Here is a 15,907-nt window from a genome sequence, read left to right as displayed (position 1 = left end):
ACAGCCGAGGAGATGCTTTGGGAGGAGGCCTCGGTGGGTAGCGGAGAAGGCTGGCTTGCTTCTTGGTAGGCGGTCAGCCTCAGGGGAGGGGGAAAGGGAGAGGAAGTGGAAGAAAGTAGATGCAGACTCCAGACGTCGTCTACATCTATCCATGACGTTCATACTTAGAGTCTGCATCCGGGACAGTTGTCATCATGCAATCCCCATGAAAATTTGATCCAGACGACATTAAGAACACATCGACTGGTAAAAGGGAACATACACGCCACTATGCAGAAGAAAGATGCAGTGTAGTGTTCTCTCAGAGTCATACAAAAGTTTTGTCTGAGCGAGAGAATAAGGCAGCCCGCGTCGGATAGACTATTCTGTACACATTACTTTGGCCACTGAAAAACTTTCCCCCAATTTTGGACACAAGCCTTCCGAGCAACAGCGTGTGTGCACGTTCAGGTCACCGGGTCACGTTGTTTACTCATCTCACGCTTGAACGGAGATAGCAAAGAGACGGGGCGTTTCCATTATCAAAAAAGGGGTTCGCTGCATTGCATGGAGGCATTTCATGAAGCATAATTTCTGGCACACTGTTACAAGCTACAGAAATCCTTGCATCTGATTGCCTGAGAGAAAATTTGTCTGACAGCTTTGTCGGACAAAAATGCTTCCTGAAATGCCTCAGGATTACATAGACAGCCACAGCTCGAGTATGAATGTAGGGACTCCCCACCTCCCTGATGGAAGCCAGTATACGTACAGTACTGTAATTAACCATACGCAACTTTGTACATGTGGGACTCATTGCACCGAATCGATCGTTCATTGTTTGGCTGCCCAAGGACCTCATTCATTACCTCATTTTCTGGCTATGTAGACATTTTTTCATGAAATTATGTACGCTTCCACCAATCTTAAAGCATACTTGATCATTTTAACCACCTTCATGGCCGTTGCAATAAGTTTTTTCGGACAAAACAGGAGGATTCCTCTTTAAAATACCTTGGGAAAGATCACCGTTGTCACATTCGGGCTTCTCGCGTTGACCGCAGATTGAGGGGATTGGACTGCACCCACTTTCCTAACACTTTCCTAACATTGCTAACGCTTTCCTAACACTTTCCTAACACTTTCCTAACATTCCTAACACTTTCCTAACGTTTCCGAACTTATGCCCCTGTGTCAAAACCTTATCTGCGCATGCGGATACGTCCGTCGCCCGTGAATGGCTGCATCACAGTACTGTATTTGCATATGTAAATTACAGTCTTCGTATCATCGTCGCTCTCTCTCGCGCAACCAACACGCGCGAGACTCGAAACCTGGAGCGAACTCTCGACAATCCTGGCCGCCGAGCGCCGCCCGGCGGCGCGGCGGCGGTTCCCGGCGGTGGTGGTGGTGGCGCACAATGAGGCAGGTGGGTCGGTCGAACCTCTGTCTGATGTTTCTTGCGAATGCCAGTTCGAGAAAAGTTACTTCCTTCTAAGGTAAAGGTGAGTAAGAATCTCATAATACTAATTGAACGTGTGTAGGGAAATACCCGGGTGATAATAGAGCATGTGTGAGGAAATGTTGATGTTGGAGTTACTTTCTCAAGCACGCGTCAACGCTTATTGTCGTGCTTTGCGTATGGTCTACATACAGTGCCAGTGCAGTGGCCAGGTTGTCTCTGCATTTCTTAATTTATTTCCCAAATCGGATATTGTAGAATCTAAACCACTCCGTCCTTCATCGAGTTAATCTACTGTGGTTATATTTACTGAAACTGAAACATGATTTAGTTTTGTCCTCACTACATTTCGAGGTTGATGACAAAATGTTACTCTAATAGTTAACGTTACTACCTAACAATGTTAGATCTATATAACCAAAATTCAAAAGTAAATACAACTGTAGAATCTACTTAAAATATTCACAATGTTAGTACGGTATCGGTATACGGTATAGAGGTTCTAACGTTAGATCCACTCGTTGCTTCAATTTTTACGTAACTTAGCATATTGAAAGTTAATTTCATTAAATTCCCCTGCTAAATCTAATTTTCATGAATGTTTCTGCTGCTTGTATACCAGATCTAGAGTACCGGTAACTGTACATATAACTCCACAGTTAAACACAGCTAGATAGGGCACTGCACACTTTACAGTGACTAACCCATGCCATGGGCATGCATTTTCCCTATTCTGTTCCCATAACTGGTTCTGTAGAGTAGTGGCCTACTTTTGTTTTTGTTTTTCAGTTGGCCTTGACAATGTTGTATTGGTTGTTTTACGTGGGCATTATCGCAAAATACAATGTAGGTCCCCACTCCATTCACCTCCAGTCATTTCGTCAAAGCCGGGGATCACTTCTTTCTTGTGAGTTGTAGACTTTGCACATACAATTGTATATAATTATGAACACACACGCAGAACGAGAGGGGACCGACATCACGATTTGGCCTTTACCTGTCATGTCAGACCAGAAATTTAACAATCTTTGAAAATTTGCTCGTGTAACAGTGGTTTTTAGGGCCTATTAATGTTCTGGGAGCGTCAGACCAGTGCCAGTGCAGTGTTTGCTGCGTTGTGATGTAAATGCAGCGTGTCTATGGCCAAGGCTTTTATGGCATGCTGTCAATGTAAAGGGAATTTTGGAGTAAGTGATGTAAAGCAGATAATGGGTCTACCAATTTTGGGCATGTGGCAGTAACAACAACGAATTGTTAATTGTCACTACTAATTTGACTTGGGTCAGGACAAGGGTGACGAGCTGGCTGATTGCCATTTAGCATTGCGCACAAAAGTCGCACAGTCTAGCCTCAACCAGTTCTCTATATGACCGGTATATGACAAGTAGGGTTACTAATAGACAATTTATATGTCACCGGAGTCTAATGTTGTAGATTAAGTGTGGTTGATTGATGAATGTTACATTCTGTCCTTTGTCTCATTATAATGACGACAGAGGAGGAGAGCTGGGTCTGGGACCCTAGCTTTAGAAACTATACAGAACAGATTAAGAACAGTGTTGTTAAAGGGAAATTTTATCACTAATAACAGAAATGCAGCAGAGAGAAGAACATTGGTGAAGAGAATTATGGTTGAGATGAAACAAGGGAAATGTTCACAGAAATAGGAAGGATGATGAGGTAAAGGGAAGTTATACAATTAGCCAAGTGGTGATCCCTTACAGTGACAAAATCAAGTTGTTGTCACTTCAAATTTGACTTGGGGTCAGGTTGAGGATGGTAAGCTGGCTGATAGTCATCTGTCACCCTAAGTCTTACAATCTAGCCTCTACTACATGTAGTTCTCTCTGTATGACAAGTATGTCTACAAGTATGTTTGTCAACACAGTTCTTTTCACATACAGTTTAACATCAATGTTCTGTTCTGTGTAAGGTAAACTTCCATTTCAGCATATCTTAAACGGTGATACATTGTACATGTTTCTTCTTCTCTAGTCTTAATTTTTTTGTTTGGTATCTCGTATGTTGTTCTTTGTTTCTCGTCTAGTCCCTCTCTCTCATGCCATGAATAGTAATAACAGTGATGATGACGGTGATGATAATGATAGCAATAAATTGTTAAAACTATTATTATTGAATTCATTTAATTGATTGAGGCCAATTTAGGCTATTTATTTAGCAAAAGTATAATAATAGTGGCGTTTGCGATGAGAGCCAGGCAGCCTTGAAAGCATCTAGTGCTTATACAGTAGGATGCCTACACAGGAAAATATTTGGCAACATTACAAATAATTCTGTGTGAAGTCGAGTAGATAGAACAAGACACCATCACATATACACTCACACGCACAACACATACACTCACATGCAGTAAGACAGAATAGAAAGTATGTTGTCTAGTCAATCATGGGTAACTGTTAAAAAAGGAGCATTTCAGTAAGCACTGAAATGTAGAAAGAGTTGTGCTGTATTTCAAATCGGTACTTTTACACCTCCCCCCCACCCCCCCCCCCCCTTTATGGAATTCCTGGATCCGCTCCTGAGTAACTCAGGACAGTATAAGTATGCTATTAAAAAGGTCAAACCATCTACCGTTTTCTCTTCTGTTGTCTACAGACTACTACAGTTCAGCATGCAAAATGACCAGGACTGGGAAGCCGTACAGCTGTTGGGACCATATTATGAGATTGTGTGCAAGAGGACAATATCGGTTTGGTGTAGGCCAATCACCAGGTGGAAAAAAAAGTGGAAGGAGGTGAAAAAGAGGATTGACGCCTGCCACCTTCATGGTTCCATCTGAAGAAGCAAGCTGTTGGTGTGTTTGGAGCTGTGCTGGCCTGCAAACATCAATAGGCCCTACCACGAGGTGAGTTTTTTTTTTTTTTTTGGTTTTGTTTTGTTTTGTTACCTCCACCAAGGGAGGAGGTTATGTTTTCGTTATGGTTTGTTTGTTTGTTAGTTTGTCCGTGTGCAACATAACTCAAAAAGTAGTTAACGGTTTGGATTAAACTTGCAGGAAAGGTTTAGAATGACACAAGTAACAAACGATTAACTTTTGGTAGTGATCCGAGAATTTTGGGGGAATTTATGAAGGATTTTTTATATTTTGGCAGGTAGGGTCAATGAACTTGGGAGTTCAGGCTGCACGTATTTGAGGTTTACATGCGCGCACTAAAGTGCGTGGTCTAGTTTCTGCTAGGGCTAGGCTCGCCATGCAGCTGAGGGTTTATGACGGGACAAAGGCTTTTATATTGGGAAATCCGGCGACGTTCAGCACACAATGCTATAAGTACATGGGTGGATGGAAGAACAAGATCAGTGGTGGAAATGAGCTGCATGCTTGGCGGAGATCTGTGCTCTCAGTGCTTTTCTAATTTTGTTTTGCTTTGTTTTTGTTTTTGTTTTTGTTTTGTTTTTGTTTTTGTTTTTTGTAAGGGGGGGGGGAGGATAACACCCAGAAAGTCCCCTGAGTTGTCAGATTAAATATTTCCATCCTCATGTTTTGCAAAACATAGCTGTACATGTGATGCAGAGTTCATACAGACTGTTGTAAATGTCCAATACATTAGGTTCAGAGATTGTTTGCTGGGGAATTTAAAGTGATGCAATATTGGAAAGAAGTGAAGAAAGTTTAATTTCAGCTGCAGCCTCTAGATCATATTATGTATGATGAAAAAGAATAGAAGTCTGTCTGAAATGTCAGTTAAAAAAGTCCAAATAAAACATATATTAAAATTGGTGAAATACTTTGTGCACACTAAACTGTACCAATTTTGAAGTCATTCATCTTAGAAGTCATGCCTTAGACCTAATCTTTTTGTACCGGCAAGTTCTTGTCCAAAATGTGTTATTGCGATTCTACATGATAAACTATTTGTATGTTGAAATTACAATTTGACTTTTGGTATGACTTTCAGCCCAGGACTGTAATAATGTATCAGAGGGATGAGAGTGATTGTACCTCGGAGTGGACATGAATTTAGTGTTTGCCTTTGAATGCTATTTTTTTTTTTTCAGTTATGAACTAAGCTCCAAATATGCCTTTGAAATGAAATTCTGACCCTCAGCCTACAATTTTAAGCCTCCGCCACAAAGTGTCGCCGGAGGCATTATGTTATCAGGTTGTCTGTCCTTCCGTCCGTCCGTGCGTCCTTCTGTCCGCCATGAATTTTGTAGACAGCGCATCAAAAAAAAAAAAAAAAAAAAAACCTTTGAGGCATCCTAATAAGACTTGGTATGTATATGCATGAGTGAACGAAGTTGTGCCTATTAACATTTAGGTGCTCATGCTCAAGGTCAAAGGTCAAAAGGTCAAGGTCAAATGGCTCCAAAATTTCACTATTTTCCTCTTATCTATGCAATGCCTGAAGGTTTTTCTTTAAACTTGATGCAAACATGTGATACTAAATAAAGATTCTCCAGAGAGTTTGGAATTATGAGGTCAAAGTTCAAAGATGAGAGGTCAAGTTAAAATGTTGAAATTTCACCCTTTTTTCTCCATATCTTGGAAATGGTTCACGGCATCTTCATATAATGTAATTACATCTATGCATGTACTTACTAGCAGTGATCATCTAGGGAATGTAGGTATCATGGGTCAAAGGTCAGGGGTCAATGATCAAGGTCAAATCAAAATATCATTTGTTCCCTCATATTTCTGCAATATTTCCAAGATTTTTCTTGAAACTTGATATATTGCCCAATAGAGATTTTCTAGGAAGTTTCTTGCCCAAAGGTCAAGTGAAAGTGCTAAATTTCACTTCTTCTTTTTTTCCATATCTTGAAAGTGACTCAAGATATCATCATGAAACTTAGTACAGATTAATGCATGTTCTACCCGACGGTGATTCATTCGGGAATTTTAGGGTCATAGGGTCTAAGGTCCGGGGTCAAAGGCCAAGTAAGAATGCAAAAATTGTAGTATTTAATACATGAATTACACTTTTTCTCCATACTTTGAAAGTTACTAAATGCATAGACTTATAAAAGTGTCAAAAGTCAAGTGAAGATTCTCAAATCCCCACATACAATTGTACCTGCACTCTTAGGCAGTATAGCCATCCATCCAATTAAAGCTAGTTCAAGGAAAGTGAACATTCAACACATTTGTGACAAACCGGTCATTCTAATATTTTGCCAGTTATGTGAAACTGTAATCACACATTGTCAAGATGTTGTACTATAGACCTATTAGGAGAACGATGCATTATGGCAGAGGCATACCAGTCGCCATAGCGACATTTCTAGTTGTTGTTGTTTGTTTGTTTGTTTGGGGAAGTGAATTGTGTGCTACAGTGTTCAGGTTTGTCCCATGGATTCAATTGGAGCTCTTTTCCTGTTAAATAGATATCAAGAAGTCCTTGTAATTTGCGACAAAGAATGAACCATCTGATTACATTAAATCAGCACAATAACAACAGTAACATACATAGCTATCAAAAATATTTTACCCATTTGAAAGATTTTTTCTTATTCTTTCCAGTTATCTAGGTCTAATGGTTACAGCAGTTTGTTATTATCCTTCTTTAAATTTGAATTTTTATGGTCATGACAAGTATGTGGAGGTGTATTACATTGGAATTTACATTTATTTTTCTCACAAACAGCCGACTAAGAAAAGCAGTGAAGGCATTTCACCTGTGACAAGCATCTCATCATCTGCAGCAACAAAGCATCCAGCAACTGAGTCAGTGTCAGCATGTGCTCAGCCTCCATTACCTGCTCAACCTCAACAATCTGCTCGGCTTCAACAACCTGCATCTTCCGAGCAACAGTATTCAAACTAGGCAGCAAGAGAATGTGGCCTTTGTCACTGAAATATCTAAGTCAAATACTTTGCAGAGCATCATGACTGTACCATGCACAGGTGTCTTGCCAGATATGTGGCAGAATGTGTCGTGTCCAAATAGAAGAGATGCTTATTCAAGATATTGAACAGCACGCAACAACACAATCTTTGCCAGCTCTTCCAAGACATTCAGCAATGTATGGTTAGTATCATAATTGATGATTGTCTATTGGCTGATGAATTTTGTAAAAAAGTTAAGTGAAACGTATCAAAATTCCACATTTCTTTCCTCCATCGTAAATGAACATGCTTGAAATGCTTGTAGAATTGTGGGACAATATTGACATATGTGTATTTTCTAACAGCTACACAAATTTACCGTAAAACTTATGGAAGACAATTGATGCATCATTCATTTTGAACTAAGATCACATGCTCATCATACAAGTGATAAAGTGAATTATACTTCTAAGAACTATGTGAATTAGTGTTGACCAGATTCTTTGAGTGATGCTGTATTCAAATTCATGAACTTCCTCTGTTGAAATGTTTTATTTGAATAATTATGCAGTACCCGCTGCATGCTATAAGGATTAGGACCACCACTTGCTGTCTGGCGTAAGCTCTGTAGTCTAGTGGAGATGATGCCTGTCAGAAGATCAGGAGGCCGTTGGTTCAAATCCTGCTTGAGTACATAATGCCCATGATTTCTATTGTTTTGGCTGCTGGCAAAACACTGATCAGTTCAGACCTAGTGCTTATTTACGTCGGTGTAGGGCCATTTGTCTGTCAGTTGCAATGGAAGCATCTTGACGGAAGAATTTCATTAATTTGAATAATTGAGCAGTATCCGCTGCATGCCATAAGGATCAGAACCACCACTTGCTGTCAGGCGAAAGCTTGGTGGTCTAGTGGAAATGACGCCTGTCCGAAGATCAGAAGGTCATAGATTCAAATCCTGCTTGAGTACATATGCCCATAATGTCTTTTTGTCATGGCTACTACTAAAAGACACTGATTAGTTCAGTGCTTATTGAAATCAGTGTAGAGCAATATGTCAATCAATTGCAATGATGCTGAATTGTAATGTTGATAAGCAATGATTTCCCAGACATGGCTTTGTATGAATAAGTCTTAGAATAGTGAACAAAATAGATTGTATTTTTTTTATACTTGTCAGCTGTGCATGATACACATGAGATATTGAAATATGTGTATGTGAAAATATTCTGCATTGTTTGTTTTGTCATGCAGGAAAGACACGGCCCCCTGCCACAGTATCCCAGCCCCCTGCGGAAGAATCTGTACCCACTGATGAAGAATCTGTGCCCCCTGCTGAAGAATCTGTACCTCCTGCTGAAGATTTATTTTGACACCGCAATTTTTCAAACTTGTGTTTGTATTTGTTAATACTATATAAAAAGTTCAGATAAAAAGTTGCCCATTTAGCATTCATTCAAAAGTTAGAGCTTAAAATCTGATACGCACACACACACACACAAAAGAAAAAATTGTTGTATATGTAACTAGCATAATGAACATAATTTAGAGAAAACAACCATGTTTTTGGAAAAAATACCTCTTTATTCTTAGAGATTATGCGATAGGGAACATGCCTGGCAATTTTCGCCGTGATAGTTTGATCGATGGCCAAGATCTTAAGGAGGAGCCCAAACAACCTTCTCCCCCATTTTCCCCATTGTCGGGCGATTGGAGGTCAAGATCTGAGGAGGGGGACAAATAAGTTCCAACCCCACACTTGGATTAGGAAGGGTTAAATGTGAGTTGTGTATCACAGAATATTTGCATTATATATCTTATATGACAGTGACATGTTGTCATGATACCCTCATCATAAAAGATTTTGGGTTGTCTGTTCAAACTTGTTTTAGCACACTTGCATGAACTAGCAGTAATCTTTCATGATTAATATGATTAACCTGGGAAAATGAAACCTTGAGAAAGTTGACAATGGCTCTTGATATCTTTAAAGGTACTAAACTTTTTTTTAATAATTTCAAGCAATAATATTCATTACCAGCAAAGTCATGGGTTTTTCCATCAGGACAACATCATGCCAACTCAAAAACACTGTACATGGTCTAGTGTGTGAAAAGGTCACATAATTTCACTCAGAATGTAAGGACTGATATATCCTTAACACTTTAATTTGGTTGGGTTATTTTTCTGTAATGTATGTTTGCAGATGTCTTCAAGAGAGCAGAGCTCTCCCAGCCCCCCCCCCCCCCCTCCTTGCAATTCAGTACATACAAAACTGTAAAGTTGGGTGTTTTTGTTTTTGTTAAAAAAAAAACAACAATTTATGCTAATGTATGCATAATGTCACAATTTGCTGAAAAATCACTTTAAAAACTGTACAAAAAGGCATATTTTTGGTAAATTTGGTGGATGAAAAAATTGTAATCATTTTTTCTTTTATGATGCCTCCTCCACAAATTGTAACCAGAGACATTGTTTTGGGGTTGTCCATCCCTCCTTCCATCAGTCAGTAATCAGTTTTGTGGACAGCATAACTTAAAGGGAACCCAACCCAAAGAGCGATGTGGATTGAGTGATAGCAGCAACATTAGTAGAACACATCAGTGAAAGTTTGAGGAAAATTGGACAAGCGATGGAAAAGTTTTGAATTTTTAAAGTTTTGGTGTTGGAACCGCTGGATAAGGAGGCTAGAGGTTATGACTTATGTGTGGACAACAATTCAAAAAATACTAAAGAAATTCCACCAAAATTCACTTTTCTAGCATGATGAAAGAGCACATGACTAACTGCTTTCAGAAAAACAAGGGAATACTCAATTTACTCAGTCCACAATTCTCTTTGAGGTTGGTTCCCTTTAAGAACCATTTTAGGTATCCAAATGAAACTTGGCATAAACAGTGAGTATGAGAGAAGGAAGTTGCGCCTCTCAACTTTTGGTTGCACATGTTCAAGGTCAATGGCCATGGTCAATTTTTAAAAATTTGTCTGTATACATATTACCTGATAAAGTTGCATTGGTAAAATTCTGGCCTATGGGATCAGAGGTCAAAGGTCAAATGAAAATGCTAAAATTCTATTTTTCCTATATCTCAGAAATGGCTCATGGTATCATCATGATATTTAGTGGATATGCATGTACTGCCTGACACTTATTCTTTGGGATTTGGGCAACATTGAGTGAAAGGTCAAGGCTGAAAGGTCAGGTTCAGAGGCTAAAATTCCATTTTATTTGATTACTCTTTTTCTCCATTCCCTGGAGATGAATAACAAGTCTAGGCACAAGAATACACATACCTCACTGCCCAATGATTCGTAAAGAAAGATTTTTGCCATGGGGTCAAAGGTCAAGAGAAAACGTTCAAATGTCACATTATGAACTTATTATGAAACTTTTTAAAGGGGGTGGCTAGTAACTGATCAGTGGGAATCAGTGAGAATGCTAGGGGGATGATTGTTCCAATCCTGGTGGGATTGATTTTAGAGTATTTCATATATGTGTGAAAATGATTTGCTTCAGAATGGTCTCATATTCAAGTAATGTGCAGTTCAGTGTTTCCAGGTTAGCATGACTGTGCAGTGAAGGGGTGATCATTAACGATCACCCCGTCACTGCACAGTCATGCTAACCTGGAAACATTACTTGAATATGAGACCATTCTGGAGCAAATGATTTTCACACAATAGATCTATATAATGTACTCTAAAATGAATCCCACAAGGCTTGGAACAATTATCCCCAGCATTCCCACTGATTAGTTACTAGCCATCCCCTTTAAGACATATATGTGTCAGTTTCCAGAATGTTTTATGATTATATCATAAAATTGTTTAGGCTACCAATACTTTGTACCTGTAGTTGCATACTTGTCAGTTGCCTCAGGAAACATGTACAGCATATACAGCTGTATTGCCAGTGTAGGCCTACCAAATAACAATGTATATTATATTGAATGATTCTGATGACTTATTATGTTTATTGGTAGAGGAATGATAAGGGGGGGGGGGGGGGGGGCTCATCCCCTGGCCTAGATTTGGTTCATCTCGTGGCATTATTTCATCTGCTCAGTAAAGTAGGGGACCTTTTATGAACATTATGAACTTATTATGAACATTATTAAGACATATTATATAACATAAATGTCAGAATGTTAAGAAGGGGGGGGGGGGGGGCTCCTCCCCTGGCCTAGTTTTGGTTTGTCTTGTTGCATTATTTCATGTGCTCAGTAAAGTAAGGGACCTTTTATGAACATTATGAACATTATTAAGACATATATGTGTCAGTTTCCAGAATGTTTTATGATTATATCATGAAATTGTTTAGGCTACCAATACTTTGTACCTGTGGTTGCATACTTGCCAGTTGCCTCTAGGAAATATGTCCTGCATATACAGCTGTATTGCCAGTGTACCAAATAACAATGCATAATATTATGTTGAATGATTTTGGTGACTTATTATGTTAATTGATAGAGGCATTACATACTTGCCCAGCTCATTTAGGAAACACTTCCAGTTAAATATGTATGTGATATTTGCCGCAGGAAATCAGTGACTTTCTGTGACAGCATATGTAGTGAAAACATGGTGTACTTGACAATTGCATCTGGAAACACTCCAGGTATTCATTGTCTGTGTGCAAAATGCCATGTAACATCTTGATGAATCTTGCCAAATTCATTTTAATGAAGTTCATAGTTTTGAATAAAGAGAATATGAACCTTTTGGTTCAGATCATGTTAAATGAAGGTATGAATTTGTTTTCCTCTCTTTCATTTTCATTTTATGTGTTTTACGAGTAAGTTCATGTGTATAATTTATGTTCATTGTAAAGTTTTGGTCTCTCCTATACGTCAAAAACGAGGCACAGACATCACTTTTCTGTCAATGGTGACATCAACAATTTGATGTACTCTTTCCATGAAATCTTTGAAGGTTTTTGCTGCGGTAAAACATTGGATGGTAGAAGGCTTAAAGGTGCACCGCATATATTTTCAAGATTATGTGTTTGGCCCTGAAAAGGGCCTTCCCAGCCCGGATAAGACCTTTTCTAGAAAGAAGTGTTGCACCTTTAAGTCTTATACCACCCAATCTTCCTCCAATTTTCCACAACTTTGAGCTATTACCATCAGTCCTCACACAACAGCTACATACTTAAACATGCCAGTCAAGTTCAAATATGAGTGATGTCTAACTAGGTCAAAGGTCAAAGTGAATGTGTCAGTGAACTAGCCCTGACAAGCACTATACTCATAATATTGATGTATACTCTGTAACTTTCTACAGATCTTAGGCTTAGCTCTGACTACCAAACTCATCACAGGTGCATGACCTAAAGATACCAATCAAGTTCAAAATGCGGTTGTCAAAGTCAAACAAGTTCAAATGTCAGATGGTTGAGAAATTTTTCCTCATAGGCACAGTACTCACAGTATTGAAGTTACATTGGTTGCCAGTAAGGCAGATGATTGCATTTAAGATTATGTTATTTATAAAGTACTGCATGGTCAAGCACCTGGTTGTCTGTCAGAATTAATATGAATAAAATCATATTCATATTCACATAATTTACGAAGTACACAGAAGTTGTAAGTTGTTTCTAAAGCAACCTCACTTAAAACAAAAGTAACTTTTGGGTATTGTGCCTTTAGCTGTGCTGCTCCATAACTTTGGAATGAATTACCTGAGAAAATGAGGAAGGCCCCATCACTTGCTGTCTTCAAATCTTTGTTGAAGACTTACCCTTTTCAGAAGCATTTGATTAATTTGTTATTTATTTTTTTTTTGTGTGTCTAATCAGTAACAATGTCAGGAGCTCTGTTACATCACAGCACAGTAGAGTATATTTACATAGTAGCTGCGCTATACAGATTTGTCTAATCATTATTATTATTATCATTATTGTTATTATTGAGGTGTACTCATCAATATTTTTTTTTTTCAGATTAGAGCAGTGACCACCAAACTCACAAATTAGGTAGGCTAAATAAATAAAAAATGCCAATCAAGTTGTATATGAGTGAAGTCCAACAAATTCAGAGGTCAAATTAATGGAATTAATGGTCACTGAACTTTACTTAATAAGCACTTGAAACAATATGAGGACACATTGTGGTGTACTCTCAATAACTTTCCACATTGAGAGCTATGATAGCCACACATTAACACCGCATGCATATCACCTGAAGATTCTGCTCAAGTTTGAATATTGGTAAATATTCTAGGAACTAGGTCAAAGGTCAGATGGTCAATGAACTTTCTCTGATTTAGTGTCATATATTGTTCGCTCTCAATAACGAATTTCCACAACTTCGAGCTATGTCCGCAAAACTCAAACATGGGTACATCTGCTAAAGATATATGCCTGTCAAGTACTTGGTTAAATTGAACAATGTAAAAGGTCAGAAGTAAAACTCTAGAACTAATACACTTCAAAAAAAAACAAAAACATTTTAATGACAGAGTGTAATATTTATGTGGGCGAGGACGATACATGGCTTGGTGTTTGTCTGAATTGTCATGAGTTACGTGTGTGTAGATGTTCATTTGTTATCTACAAAAACTTGTTTTTTGCGTGGAAGATGCAGTAATATAAGGTTAAGATTTAAAAGCTTTGAAGTAGGATCCTGAAATATGTTGCCATTTTTTCTCACTCTAGGGTGCAAGTCTAGTCAGTATTTGTAAGTATCAAGTTGACCTGACTATTATAAAGGTCAAAGGTCCCAAAATTGAATGATTATATACAGAAAACCAAGTATTTTTCAGTATATTTTGTAGAAATCTGTCTTTTTTTTTCTCCCCCTCCCTTCCCCCTTCTTCCCCTCTTTTCCCCTTCCTTTTTCCTTCTTTTTCCCCCTCCAAGCAGTCCATTATGCCCTGGTTCTCGCGTGAGAAATGAGACAATGGACTGTACGTACGTACATACCTCGTACATCCGGTCATCTCCCTTTGCGATGAATAGTATCGCCCATTACGTCATCGCTAGGTTTTCTACTTTTGAGACAGTTTTTCCAATTGATCAGTAGTTTTAGCCTAAGAAAGCAGCGGAGTTAAATAACCAATAGCAATGAGTTTTATATAGTCATGTAGATTACAGCCCGCTCTATCCAAAACACTTCGCCCCAAGTTGATACGATACATGGTTCTGATTTGATCGATGTTGAAAACCAGCGAGTACGTACGAAATCGTGGAAATTTCTTCATTTTCCAAAGACTTTTTACAAAAAGTGAACATGCTTAGCCAAATTCAAACTTAAAAAGCAGCGAAGATAAATACTCTCTGGAAAAAGTCATAACATGAGAAGAAAGTAAATTTTGTCTTCTTTTCAAATCGCTTCGCCCCCTTCCGTGCCGTCAACAAGAAATATGACATATTTCAACATATAGCATCAAGATACGTTTTTTGATGCGAGAAATTACACGTTATAGCTAATCCGCGCGTGTGCGCACCGCTCGCGCACTCCTTATGTCCACGAAGTTTCACAATGAGAAAACACTGCATGGCTGCAAGATAACACCGTAACTACAGTCTGTATACACTTGCTCTAATTTTGCCGCAGTGCCAATCTGACAATCTCTGCAAATCAGCGACAAAAAGGCCGGAGAAAAGCAGCATGACTCGTCACTATGGAAACTTGTCTTCTCTTTTATCATCACACAAGACCCATCAGTCATAGAATGACAAGAAGCATCCCCAAATACTCCTTGCAATTACGTGTAATCCCATTTGGAACCAGAGACGTAGACCATTAATATTAAAGATGAAAAAGTTTAACAAAAATTTAATTCCATGTTCCCGAGTATCCAGCATTTCAGGAAAGCATTTGTGCCTGGACCCTTCTGACGAACGAAAATGTTCAAGTTCGGAGAAACTTGCACGTCTGCATTTATTGTACGTAACCGGAGGGATGCCGAAGCGCTCACACATTGCGACAACTACTAAAATTCGGGTGATATTGTGGGTGCGATCGCTCTGGCATCACTGTTCGTCACCAGAATGGCAGTACGACAGAATAACGATACAGCAGACGTAGACTGTACTGAACAGAAAGAATAGCATTTGCAAATGACGAGATACAGTCCTTTATCACGTACTAGGTCATGTAGGTATAGTGACTCCAAGCCTGGAATGGCAAAAGCAGGAAGACAAGCTTTACCATCAATATCATGAAAATCATTCATGACACTCAGCTTTTGTGGACTAATATTGAAGAGGGAAAGTCAAGGCGAACAGCATATAGCAATTACGTGAAAGATACAGTGACACAGTGGGATAGATGTGAAAGGAACATCGGCAATTAATTAAATCTGGCAGAATGAGCTGACGGCGGGTTAAGGATGAACACAACTGAGTAGACCAGGAGGTGGGGTAATCCCCTCGGTGAAGATGATGAAACAAAATACAAAGATCAAAGCTTCGGTGAGCAGTGAGGTGAAGAAATGACGCCTGAATTACACATGCAGGATAATGCTCGCAGAGACAGGAGGTGGGCAATGAGAGGTGATGAAAGACAAAGATCACAGGATAGCACACATTACATTAAAAACAACAGCAACAACGCAAAAGAAAGAAGACTTCGATATTATGACGAGAGAATGACGAAAGCAGAACCTACAGTCATGTGTAGTGACAATGATGGGTTTCCCTTCAGAGAATTCTATTTTTTAATCATTGAGACCGG

The 15,907-nt window shown here is 38.9% G+C and overlaps 1 long non-coding RNA gene across 1 annotated transcript; it reads left to right on the top strand.

Moving 5' to 3' along the window:
• Positions 1-7,347: 7,347 nt before the first annotated feature.
• LOC140226562 (uncharacterized) lies at positions 7,348-11,978 on the top strand. The gene is made up of 2 exons (XR_011900981.1): positions 7,348-7,431; positions 8,484-11,978. It is a non-coding gene; the product is annotated as an uncharacterized lncRNA (long non-coding RNA).
• Positions 11,979-15,907: the final 3,929 nt, after the last annotated feature.

Source organism: Diadema setosum, chromosome 3 (assembly GCF_964275005.1).
Source record: "Diadema setosum chromosome 3, eeDiaSeto1, whole genome shotgun sequence".
NCBI classification, from domain to species: Eukaryota; Metazoa; Echinodermata; class Echinoidea; order Diadematoida; family Diadematidae; genus Diadema; species Diadema setosum.
This window is presented reverse-complemented; position numbering and strand designations above follow the sequence as displayed.